Here is a 12447-nt window from a genome sequence, read left to right on the forward strand (position 1 = left end):
CTTGAAGTGGTGTAATATTAATACTAAGTAGACTGCAAAAGTTTAGGTATGTACATTATAATCCATGGAAAAACTACCAAAAAACTTACAAATAAATATATTAAAACTACAATGTAGAAATTAAAATGGAATATTTAAAAATTTTCAAATAATCCATAAGTAGGAAAATAAAAACAAAAATATAGAGGACAAACAGAAAACAAATAATAAAATGACAGACCTAAATCCAACCACATAATTACATTGAATATAAATTACCTAAACACAGAAATTATCAGATTGGAATTTTTTTAAAAAGATCTAATATGTGATGTCTAGAAGTAACCTACTTTAAATATAAAAATAGAAAAAAAGATGGGAAAAAATATACAACGGAAAATTTAATCAAAAAAGCTGAACTGCCTGTATCAATATTAGACAAAGTAGATTTCAGAACAAATATGTTACTAGGAATAAAGAGAGAGCACAGATTGATTAAAAAGAGTCAATTTATCAAAACACATAGTTCTAAATGTGTATATATCTAACAACAAAGCTTCAAAACACACAAAGCAAAAATACACAGAAGTGAAATGAGAAATAAAGAAATCTACAATTATATTAATGCTAACAAAATAATCAACTTGGTATGAAACTGCATTCCACCTAACAGCAGCAAACAAAATACTTTTTCTTAAGTGCACATGGGACACTCACCAAGATATTCTGGGGCAACACAAACATTAAATTGAAAAGAACTAAGCTCTTAAAAGTTGTGTTTTTTTGTGTGTGGATATGTGTGCGTGTTTAAGATGAAATCTGTGTTACCCAGGCTGGAGTGAAGTGGAATGAACTTGGTTCACTGCAACCGCCACCTCGCAGGTTCAAGTGATTCTCTTGCCTCAGCCTCCTGAGTAGCTGGGACTACAGGCATGTGCCACCACACCCGGCTAATTTTTGTACTTTTAGTAGAGACAGGGTTTTGCCATGTTAGCCATGCTGGTCTCAAACTCCCAACCTCAGGTGATCCACTTGCCTTAGCCTCCCAAAGGACTGGGACTACAGGCTTGAGCTACCGCACCTGGCCAAAAGTATGTTTTCTAACCACAACAGAAGTTAAAAGTGCTATATGGTAGCTCAAATTGTGATCTCTTGGTGTGTGTGTGTGTTTTAAGTTGTTTGACTTGGCAACTTCATACATTTAAAGTAGACTGATACATAATCAAGTTGACTCTTATTTACGAAGGACTTCAAAGGTCAGTAGTGACTTAAGTGGTATTAGAGAATGTTTTGGTGCATATTTATCAGTTATCATAATTTTCAATGGAAATAAACCCAAAAGGCAAGTAACTGTCATTATAATTCTGATGTATTAGAACAGAACTATAGTAAAATATTGGACATTTCACCTCCTGACTTTAGAACCCTTAGGATGCAATTATTTAATTTTGAAGCATTCCGTTTTTTTTGTTTCATTTACAGTCTGAGAATCATTATTTCTTTCAAACCTTCTTTCATTGATCTTGGGCTTCTGAGGAGGGAAAAAAAAAAACCTTTCACTCCCAGTCCTTGAGTGATGAGTTTGGTGAAATAGATGTTTATATCATATAGATATCTTTATATCATATAGATATGTTAAACCCTGAAAAACACTGCAAAAACCTTTGAAAGCAAGGTGATACCTAAGACCAATGGCCACCATAGAAGCCAAATTATCAACTGCAAATTGGATAGGAAATGCTACTTTTGCACCAATGAATAGTGTCACACATTCAAGTACCAGGTATGGCTTTTTCTGCTATGACGCATGACTTCTTATGGGCAGATAATCACATAACAAAAAACAGATAATTAGCATTTTGTTACTTACTAAAAAACAAATTTTAGGCTGGGCGTGTCTGCTCACACCTGTAATCCCAACACTTTGGGAAGCCAAGGTAGATGAATCTCTTGAGCCCAGGAGTTGGAGACCAGTCTGGGCAACAAAGCAAGACCCTGTCTCTACAAAAAAGAAATAAATAAAAATTTAAAAATCAAAAACAGGCTGGGCGTGGTGGCTCACGCCTGAAATCTCAGCACTTTGAGAGGCCGATGGGGGTGGATCACCCGAGGTCAGGAATTTTGGTGAAACCCCATCTTTACTAAGAAATACAAAAGTTAGCTGGCATGGTGGCAGGTGCCTGTAATCCCAGTTACTCGGGAGGCTGAGGCAGGAGAATCGCCTGAACCTGGGAGGCAGAGTGAGCCTAGATCGTGCCACTGCACTCCAATCTGGGCAAGAGAGTGAGACTTCACCTCAAAAATATAAAATTAAAAATAATAAACTTTAGAAGAAAAAATATCCCTGGCATATTTTTCCCCACCAAAGTCTACCTATTAATATCTTGCATAACTCTGTGCTTGAAACACAATTTGGGAAATACTGCCTTAAGATTACTTTGACTAGCAATTCAATATTGCTTTTTAATAAAATTCCATACTCTGGTGTTCTGAAACTCCTGAAAAACACTGGTTTGAGAAAAATATTTAGAAACACAATCCCCTGGAATGTGAGATGAAAACCAGAGCTAAAGGGAGAAAAAGAAGAAAGAAAGAAAACACAGGAAATAAAGAAATACAGCCCAGTGAAACTACCACCGCAGGAACAGATCCATCCCATCCACCACTGGGGTATGGGACCGACGTGCGCTGCTCGATTTTGCTCCAGATGACAACTGGGACTGTAACATCTCTAGAATGGGTCACTTCCAAGCCTCTATTACTGAAAAATTCAAGGAGGAACGGATGCTGGAGTACTCGTATCTGTCTTCTCAGCACCGTCCCTACGCTTTTCCAGTTATCACAAGCAAAGCCCAGTAGGGCGAGAGACGGGCGCAGCACCCAACGCTTGTCAGTGGTAAACTCAAGCCAACAGGCAGTTTGCTCTCACGCAGACTTTCGAGGTGCGAGCCCCCACCTTGAATCAAATCTGTAACTAGCCCACATTTCTGAAGCCTCCGTCGGCTTTACGCGAAAAAGTCTCCACGTCTTCTGAGCACTTAGAACTGAATCCTACAAGCGGGTTCGAGTCACAATCAGATTTTTTTTTTTTTTTTTAATGAGGGCATAGCAAAAGGTCTCCACGAAGTGAGGCAAAGGCCCGCCGGGCGCTGGGACGGCGCGTTCGGCCCCGGGATGGACACACCTTCCCCCGGTGCCGGCAGAACGCGCAGCAGCGCTTCGTGAAAAGCGTTCTTTCCAGTATCGAATCCGTAACCACGCTGGTGAGCCGCTGGCGGTCGCGGTTAGCCACCGCGCCTCCCCCAAACCCTCCTCGTTTCCTCTAGGGACGTCAGAGTGAGCTAACCCGCTTGCTCCCAGTAAGCCTTTCTGGATCTCTACCCCAGCCCGCCTGCTGCTCGGAGAAACAACTGTAGGCCAGGTCCGCTGTCCTGGGGTGACACGACACCCTCATACTGCAGAAGACGGATCACCACACTCGCGTCACAGGAGCAGACCAAGCTGCACCCGGACTTCGGGCGGAAAAGCCAGGCGCAGGCGCAGTAGCGCATCCCCCGTTTGCCCATTCCCAGCGCCTCCGCACCTCCCTTCCACTTCCGCTTTCTCGCGCATCTGCTTCCGGGGCACAGGCGGCTCGGCCCCTCCTCAGCTCTGACCCTCCTCTGCCGGAGGAGGGGGGAGGCGAGGGGGTGGGGAAGAGTTCGTTGTTTGTTTACACGATGTGAGCGGAAAAAGAGACCAATAAAGTTTATTCTGGAAACAAAAGGAAAAAAAAACAGGGGCGACGGAGAAAGGAGTCGGGGGCGGGGGCGTGCGGCGGGGGCCGGCGAGCACAGGGAGCCAGGAGGAGAAAGCGGCAGTTCCGGTGCCGCCGCCGCGGCCGCTGAGGTCTCGGGCTGCTGCCGCCGCGGCCGCGGGGACTGGGGCTGGGGCCGCCCGCGAGGCAGGGCTCGGGCCCGGCCGGGCAGCTCCGGAGCGGCGGCGGAGAGGTGCCGGGAGGCGGGGGCCGAGCCGCCCGCCCTCCTCTCCCTCGGCGCCGCCGCCGCCCGCGGGGCCGGGACCCGATGCGGTGTGAGCCGCGGAGCCTGGAGCAGCCCCGAGCGTGAGTAGAGCGCGGACCGGCCGGGCGGGCGCGGGCGCGGGGACGGGCCGGGCGGGGCGGGGCGCGGGCAACGGGTCTCCCGGCGCCGGCCCGCGGCGGACTTCGCCTGCGCTGGCCGCTGCCTCTCCCTCGCCGGCCCCGGGCTTCCGTGCGGAGGGAGGGCGCGCCTCTCCTCCCGCCTCCCTGGCCGCTGCGCTCCGGCGCCCCTTCCGCTCCTCCGCTCCTCCGGGCTGCGGCCGAGGTGAGGAAGTGCGCCCAGGGCGGCGCCCGGCCGCGGGGCTCCGTCTCCCGCGCCGCGCACGCCCACCGGGCCGCCGCGGAGGGGCTGTCACGCCCGGGGACTCCCGCCCCTCCGGCCCGGGGCCCCGCGCCGCCTCGCGCCGGGTTTGAAGCGCCCCCCGGCCCCGGCCCCTGTCCCGGCTCCCTCCCGCCTGCCCGCCCTCCGCGCTTGTTTTTTCCTGGTGGCCGAGGCCGACGCTGCTGTTTCATTCATAGACCCGAGACCGCGGCTCGCGTGGCCGTGTCTTCGCCGAGTGCGTTTCTCGAGCGACGCCTGCTCCCGGCTCCCAGCGGCTCGGGAAGGTAGGGCCGGGCCCGGGATGGGGCCGCTCGGCCGCGGCGTTTCTGACCTCGGCTCCAGGGGGTTATTTTAGGGCGCTGAAGGAATCGTGATGGTGGCCAGCCGTGTTCCCAGACTTGGGAATCGAAAGCGGTGTTTCCTTTCTCCTGTCAGGAATGGAGGAGGCTGTTTGCATAGTTAAATAAAGGGAAGAGGGAGCGCGGCGAGAGAGGCTTTCTAGAAAACAGCCTGCCTATTCTTCAGTGAATTAGAGTTGAGATTTCATCCTGGCGAGGCTTCCTAGTTCCAGCACTGCGCCTTTGTGCACATGCAGGACCTGGGTTTGCGGAACGGTGTTGTGAGTCGTAGTTTGTGTAGCCGGGGAGAACCCCTTGGAATACTTGGGTAGGTGAATTCCAGGTTATCTCAGGGGATCGCTTCTGCGACTTTCGAACCACTGAGGACAGTATTGGTCCTATGTTGTTGCCCCGCTTAGAAACTGGATTTTTCTGGGTATTTGCTTACATTGCACCGTACAAAATTTGTTTGTGCTGGACTGCGTGTTTTAAGAAAATACTCAAAATACCGTGTTGCTAAGTTAGTTTGAATAAATCGAAACACTCTGTGTTTATATTAATGAGCTCTCAAAGCAACTACAGTCTAACAATTTAACGTGTCTGTGTATTCAGGTTTTAAGATTTTTTTTTTTAACTGAAGTACTGAAGTCTGGTTGACAGCATAGATCTCCATCTAAACATCACATGTTCTGGAAGATTTTAATTATCAGATTAACCGTTCTGCAGTGTCATCAGCCAAAATTATTTGAAGAGGGGTGTGTGTGTGTGTGTGTGTGTGTGTGTGTACGCGTGTTGGTGGTGGTATTTTGCTTACGTTTTTTCATCTCACATTTTGGAACAAAATAAAACTTCATAATTTTTTTCAAAAGTTCCTTGTGCTTTTTCAAAATAGAGTACTTTCCTATTAAATTCACATAACAGCATATCGTAATAATAGCATCATGGGGAAATAAGAAAGTAAATGAATATTAACTTGATATTGTATGATTTCTGTGAGTAGAAAAATTTAAAGACATTCCTGTCAGCTTTAAAGAATTAAAAATGGAGCACCTGTAAATGTAGAATAGTGTTTTTATTTACTTAAGTTTTTTAAAAAAATTAGTTATAGCATTAAATAGATGTCACTAAATACAAATATATTTTACTTGAACTGAAAAATGGCTTCATGGAAGTGTAAATTGTCATGGGGCTTGCTGTGTTTAAAGGGAGACTGTAAAAGTGCAGTGGCTTTGCCTGGTCTGCGTGGAACAGCCCTTCTGGAGGCAGAGCTTCCTTCCTGTCAGGATAAAGTCCTCTCCATCCCAAATCAGTATCCCCTTAAAAAGCAAAACAAAAAACCTAAATTTATGAATAATATATGACATAAAGTAGATTGTAATAGCTTTTTCTAAACCAGTTTACTTTGTGTGCCGCTTCTTATAAGCGCCCATTACTGAATAAAGATTTTTAAACAGTTACGATTACCGTTTACGATTATTACCGTTTAAAGGGCACTTGCTTTGTTGATCTGTTTATTTGAAGAGAGGTGACTTAATCCCATTTGATCTCTTGAGCAGCTACAGTAGCATTAAAAGGATCACTTCTCTACCTTATCAATTTATATCTTGAATTCCAAGGTAGAGGTGATTCTTTAAATGAAGTGTGTTTCTTAAGCATTATAAAATATTTCATCTCCAGTGAAAAATTTACAATCTTAAAAATGATTCAACTTTAGAAGTATGTCTTACAGTATAATGGTTTCATTAGCACAGTTATCAAATAGTTTTTCTTAAGTGTTACTTACCTTGAGCTATATTAACAGCGCCATAGACAGGGTAGTATTACTATCCCTAAGAAATGATATCTAATCTGAAGCCAGTTGGCAGGTGACAGACTCATTGACAAAACCAACATCTTCTGACCCTTTCACTGTACTACGCTGCATCTAATCTTCTCCAGCCTGTTTTTTAATAGAACTGAAGACATTAGGTCCCAAGGAGGCTTAATTACTGAAGATCTCCTTTTCCCATATTTGCTGTCATAAATGTTTATTAATTTCTATTACAGCATAAACAGTGGTTTTCAATCCTGGCCACACATTAGAATAATCTAGGGAGCTTTTTAAAAATACTCTGGTCTCACCCCCAGAGATTTCTGATTTAATTAGTCTGAAATGGATCCCAGTTATCTGTGTTTTGTTTGTTTGAAGTTCACCAGGAAATTCTGATAGAAAAGAGTGTCAAGCCCTGGGTGTCAAGGACCTGTATGGTTTCGTCCTTGCTTCTTTCTCTGGGTTTCTTTCTCCTCCCTACTCCTACAGCTCCCTTGGTCTTTTCGTACTCTCTGGTGCCAACACAGTTTGTACTTCCTGAGACATTGGCACACTCCATTCTCTTTCCTTAACTAGTTGACTCCTACTCATCTTTCCCATAAACCCCTTTCAAAAGTCTAGTCTGGGTTAGGTATCCCATAGCACCAACCTCACTGCATTGTAATTGCCTATTTGCTTGTTCATATCCTCCACCAGGATGTAAATTCCATGAGGATAGGAACTCCTGACTTATATACTGTACAATAGTGTTCTTATTGCCAAGCATAGTAGCCTGTACATTACAGCACTTGACTGAACAGATAAATGCAGTAGAGACGGACTTGTTTACAACACGTAGTAATTCATAAGCACCAGTTTTTATTCTTGCCAATTTCATTTAACATTTTTGGTTACTAGAAATGTACAGCCCTGAAATTAATACACATAAGAATTTTATTTGGGGACGGTTGAGATGTTATATAGAGTTGTGACTCTATATAACATACATACACATGCAAAAATAAAGATTATTTTCATATATAGTACTGCACTGAAAATCAGGAGACGAATTCTTACCCATTTCACCACAAACATTTGGGCAAGTCTCAATCTCTTTGGGTGTCATCTGTAACATAGAGGTATTGAACAAGGTGCCGTACATGGTTCTTTGTGATCTAGCCTTAAAATTCTATGAGCATTAGTATTGGCTCTGGAATCTGAGGCACCATGGTTCAAAACCTAGTTCTTAAACTTACTGGCAGGATTACTTTGCACAGATTTTTCCTATCTGTAATGGGGGTAATTACTATTCAATAGAGTTGTTGAATTAAATGAGATAATGTAGATCCAAGAGAATTCTTGACCTGGATCAGGTGCTTAATAAATGTTCATTTCCTTTCTCCTTGGGAGGTGTTAGATCTCATGAGTGGACTTATCTGAGATAACAGGACACAGTTTATGTAATAAATCCTGTTTTCCACTCTGCTGACTGTTAGCACTGCAGGTGTGATTAGGGACCAAAAAACACCGTGACATTTGGTTTCGGTTTCTCAGAACCCCATTCCACTGTCAGACACCCAGGTATTAGTCCACCTGCTTGGAAAATAATTATGCCTGGAAGTTTCAACCAGTAGAGGATAGCAAGTGCCAAGCTCTTCAGACACATGTGATAAGACGGGGGAGGGTAGAGTCTAAACTGATGACCTTACACTGTCTCCAAAGATAAGTAAAATCAGACTTCATCATTCTAAAAGAAAGGGACAAATTAAAATTAAGGATGATTTATAAAAGAAAATCTAAAGGTTTTGGTGAAATCTCTGCTCGCCAAACCTTAACATTCGGGAACCATTATTTAGTAATTTTCAGGTGATAGAAATATAGGAAAAATTGGTCTTCTGAGCAGAACTAATTACAGAAGATGGGCACAAATAATGTTTTCAGTGTCAGATTAGCAGTTATAGATAACAGCAGACAAGTTGTTGATACTTTTCTCTACTTGGAAACCATATTTTAAAATTTTATATAGTGTTACATATATCACCTTTATTTGGTAATATTGAAAGTAAACTTACCCCGAATGTAATACAGGTTGGGCATCCCTAATCTGAAAATCTGAAATTGTATATGCTTCAAAATCTGAAACTTCTTTAGTGCCAGCATACAGCCATGAGTGGAAAACCTTTGCTCTCTGTTGGCTCCAGGTACACAAACTTGGTTTCATGTATACAATTACTTAAAATATTATATTACATTACCTTTATCCTGTTTGTATAAGGTATATATGAAACATAAATAAATTTTGTGTTTAGACTTGGGTCCCCAGTGTATCTCATTATGTATATGCAAATATTCCAGAATTCAAAATCTGAAACATTTCAGATAAGGGATACTCAACTTGTAACATTGCTTTGCAGAAGTTTGTTGTTACCAGTCTTATTTTTGTATGAGTCAAATTTACTTGCTTGAGTTTTTCTTTAAGTTTGTGTGAGAGTGAATTTCGTAAGTAACTAATTTGGAAGAAATCTGTAATAAAAATTAAAAACTGGAAAGGGGAAACTGAAGTTTTAGGATTATAAAAGAGATATATGAGGCAATATATAAAGTCTGAGGATTCAGCTTCAAGGCTAGACATTTTCATCATTCAAAAAGATTATTCAGCTTTTGGATGTACTGTGAATATTGTATCACTATATACCTTATTCATGTTTAATCCTTTATTATATGAATCAGTTGATCCTGGTTAAGGTCTTTTTAGGTGTTCTTTCCCTCTCTACCTATACAGTGGTAGGGAGTTCTAAGTTAAATTACTCCAATAAAAAGTTGGTAAGTTTGTAATGAAAGTAGTGGCTTAGAGCTATCTTTTTCTTCACATAGTTCTTAAGGTGAAGCTGCTTCTAATATGTATTAGAGAGCTGTGGTCTAGATGCTGGAAGCAGGGGTCCCCAACACCCTGGCCAACAGACCAGTACCTGTCGCAGGCCTGTTAGGAACTCAGCTGCAGAGCAGGAGGTGAGCAGTGGGGCCGGCGTTACCACCTGAGCTCCGCCTCCTGTCTCATCAGCAACATCATTAGATTCTCATAGGAGTGCAACCCCTGTTGTGAACTTCACATGCAAGGGATGTAGGTTGCCTGCTCCTAATGAGAATCTAATGCCTGATGATCTGAGGTGGAACAGTTTCATCCCAAACCATCTCTGCCCCCATACTCCCCCAGTCTATGAAAAAATTATCTTCCATCAACCTGATCCCCAGTGCTAAAAAGGTTGGGGACCACTGGCCTAAGGGACTAAATTCCCTTTCGGACTGCTACTTTGTGTATGTATGTGGTGAATTCGCACTTTGGACTGCTACTTTGTGTATGTATATGGTGGGTTCCCATTAGGACTGCTACTTTGTATATGTATGTGGTGAATTCCCCTTCAGATTGCTACTTCTTATATGTATATGGTGGATTCTCCCTTGGACTGCTGCTTTGTGTATGTATATGGTGGGTTCCCCTTTGGATTGCTACTTGGTATATGAATATGGTGAATTCCCCTTCGGGCTGTTACTTTGTGAATGTATATGATGGAGTATCCTTTGGACTGTGACTTAGGGTATGTATGTGGTGGAGTCTCCTTTGGACTGCTACTTTGTATATGGTGGATTCTCCCTCGGACTGCTACTTTGTATATGTATATGGTGGGTTCCCCTTCGGAATGCAACTTTGTATATGTATGTGGTGGATTGTCCCTCAGACTGCCACTTTGTATATGTATATGTATATGGTGGCTTCCCCTTTGGACTGCTACTTTGTATATGTGTATGGTGGATTCTCCCTCGGACTGCTACTTTGTATATGTATATGGTGGGTTCCCCTTTGAGCTACTACTTTGTATATGTATATGATAGGTTCTCCTTCAGACTGCTACTTCATATATGTGTATGGTGGGAGGCATATTATAGCACATTTTTGTGTCATTTTCTGTATTGATACAATAGGAATGTGTTGTTAATTAACATATAATTAATGAGATAATTTAAATAATCACAAGTTGCATAAAACTAGGAAAACTGTATATGTCCTAATTATCATTTTTAATTTATATTTAACAGAAGCATAATGTTATATATTTGGCCTAACAATTACTCATTTCTTTTTTTAAAGAAGATTATTATATTTTTCAGCTTCTGATGGCTAGTAATTTTTTTTATATAAATACTTTAAGTTCTGGGGCACATGTGCAGAATGTGTAGGTTGTTATGTAGGTATATATGTGCCATGGTGGTTTTCTGCATCCATCACTCCATCATCTACATTAGGTATTTCTCCTAATGCTATCCCTCCCCTGGCCCTCCATCCACCTGCTATCCCTCCACTAGACCCCCACCCCGCTGACAGGCCCTGGTGTGTGATGTTCCTCTCCCTGTGTCAGTGTGTTATCATTGTTCAACACCCACTTATGAGTGAGAACATGTGGTGTTTGGTTTTCTGTTCTTGGGTTACTTTGCTGAGAATGATGTTTTCCAGCTTCCTCCGTGTCCTTTCAAAGGACGTGGACTCATCCTTTTTTATGGCTGCATAGTATTCCATGGTGTATATGTGCCACATGTTCTTTATCCAGTTTATCATTGATGGGCATTTGGTTGGTTCAAGTCTTTGCTATGGTAAACAGTGCCACAATAAACATACGTGAGCATGTGCCTTTATAATAGAATGATTTATAATCCTTTGGGTATATACCCAGTAATGGGATTGCTGAGTCAAATGGTATTTCTATTTCTAGATCCTTGAGGAATTGCCATACTGTCTTTCACAATGGTTGAACTAATTGACACTTCCACAAACAGTGTAAAAGCATTCCTATTTCTCCACATCCTCTCCAGCATCTGTTGTCTCCCGACTTTTTAATGATCGCCGTTCTAACTAGCATGAGATGGTGTCTCATTGTGGTTTTGATTTGCATTTCTCTAATGACCACTGATGATGAACTTTTTTTCATATGTTTGTTGGCTGCATAAATGTCTCCTTTTGAGACGTGCCTGCTCATAGCCTTAGCCCACTTTTTGATGGGGTTGTTTTTTTCTTGTAAATTTGTTTCTTTGTAGATTCTGGATATTAGCCCTTTGTCAGGTGGGTAGATTGCAAAAATATTCTCCCATTCTGTTGGTTGCTGGTTCACTCTAATGATAGTTCCTTTTGCTGTGCATAGTTCTTAAGTTTGATTAGATCCCATTAGTCTATTTTGGCTTTTGTTGCCATTGCTTTTGGTGTTTTGGTCATAAAGTCTTTACGCATGCCTATGTCCTGAATGGTATCACCTAGGTTTTCTTCTAGGGTCTAGGGTTTTTATGGTGTTAGGCCTTATCTTTAAATCTTTAATCCAACTTGAGTTAATTTTTGGATAAGGTATAAGGAAAGGACCCAGTTTCAGCTTTCTGCATATGGCTAGCCAGTTTTCCCAACACCATTTATTAAATAGGGAATCCTTTCCCCATTGCTTGTTTTTTTCAGGTTTGTCAAAGATCAGATGGTTGTAGATGTGTGGCGTTATTTCTGAGGACTCTGTTCTGTCCCATTGGTCTATATCTTTGTTTTGGAACCAGTACCGTGCTGTTTTGGTTACTGTAGCCTTGTAGTATAGTTTGAAGTCAGGTAGCATGATGCCTCCAGTTTTGTTCTTTTTGCTTAGCGTTGTCTTGGCTATGCAGGCTCTTTTTTGGTTCCCTATGAAATTTAAAGTAGTTTTTTCCAATTCTGTGAAGAACGTCAATGGTAGCTTGATGGGGATAGCATTGAATCTGTAAATTACTTTGGGCTGTATGGCCATTTTCACGATATTGATTCTTCCCATCCATGAGCATGGAATGTTTTTCCATTTGTTTGTGTCTCATTTCCTTGAGCAATGGTTTGTAGTTCTCCTTGAAGAGGTCCTCACATCCCTTGTTAGTTGTATTGCTA

General features: G+C 42.5%; 1 protein-coding gene across 3 annotated transcripts in view; it reads left to right on the forward strand.

Moving 5' to 3' along the window:
• Positions 1-3677: 3677 nt before the first annotated feature.
• The window catches only part of PIK3CA (phosphatidylinositol-4,5-bisphosphate 3-kinase catalytic subunit alpha), a 95404-nt gene continuing 86634 nt past the window's right edge, over positions 3678-12447 (forward strand). The window contains exons 1-2 of one of the 3 annotated variants that reach the window (XM_017506291.2): positions 3678-4081; positions 4577-4663. The gene's annotated coding sequence lies outside the window, so the exon portion shown is untranslated. Of the gene's footprint in view, positions 4082-4538; positions 4664-12447 lie in introns of those variants that run through there. The other 2 variants (XM_017506295.2, XM_017506293.1) reach the window with 2 other exon arrangements.

The sequence above is a fragment of the Cebus imitator genome, unplaced genomic scaffold (assembly GCF_001604975.1).
Source record: "Cebus imitator isolate Cc_AM_T3 unplaced genomic scaffold, Cebus_imitator-1.0 Scaffold353, whole genome shotgun sequence".
Lineage (NCBI taxonomy): Eukaryota > Metazoa > Chordata > Mammalia > Primates > Cebidae > Cebus > Cebus imitator.